We start from the raw sequence: 210 nt of genomic DNA on the forward strand, positions 1-210 counted from the left end.
GTAAGCGGGGCCGCCGCGGACCTGTCCCCCCGGCCGCAGCAGCCGCTTCGCCTCCGCGTCTCCCAACTCAGCCAAGTTCCTCGCGCAACTCTCCCCAATCCCCGCGGGCCCGGCCTCACCTCCTTGACGGGCGGGAATTTCTTGCGGCACTCGAGGCTGAGGCCGCGCAGGTCGCCCTGCGTGTTTTCCAGCAGCTTCTTCACCGCCTCG

General features: G+C 70.0%; 1 protein-coding gene across 6 annotated transcripts in view; it reads right to left on the minus strand.

Annotated features, from left to right (window-relative positions):
- Positions 1 to 210, minus strand: part of MON2 (MON2 homolog, regulator of endosome-to-Golgi trafficking) — a 140,997-nt gene extending 140,787 nt beyond the window's left edge. For 4 of the 6 annotated variants that reach the window (XR_003093008.1, XM_025198764.1, XM_025198765.1 and 1 more), the window contains exon 1: positions 120 to 191. The gene's annotated coding sequence lies outside the window, so the exon portion shown is untranslated. Of the gene's footprint in view, positions 1 to 119 lie in introns of all 6 variants that reach the window. The other 2 variants (XM_025198763.1, XM_006019410.3) reach the window with 2 other exon arrangements.

The sequence above is a fragment of the Alligator sinensis genome, unplaced genomic scaffold (genome assembly GCF_000455745.1).
Source record: "Alligator sinensis unplaced genomic scaffold, ASM45574v1 scaffold375_1, whole genome shotgun sequence".
NCBI classification, from domain to species: Eukaryota; Metazoa; Chordata; order Crocodylia; family Alligatoridae; genus Alligator; species Alligator sinensis.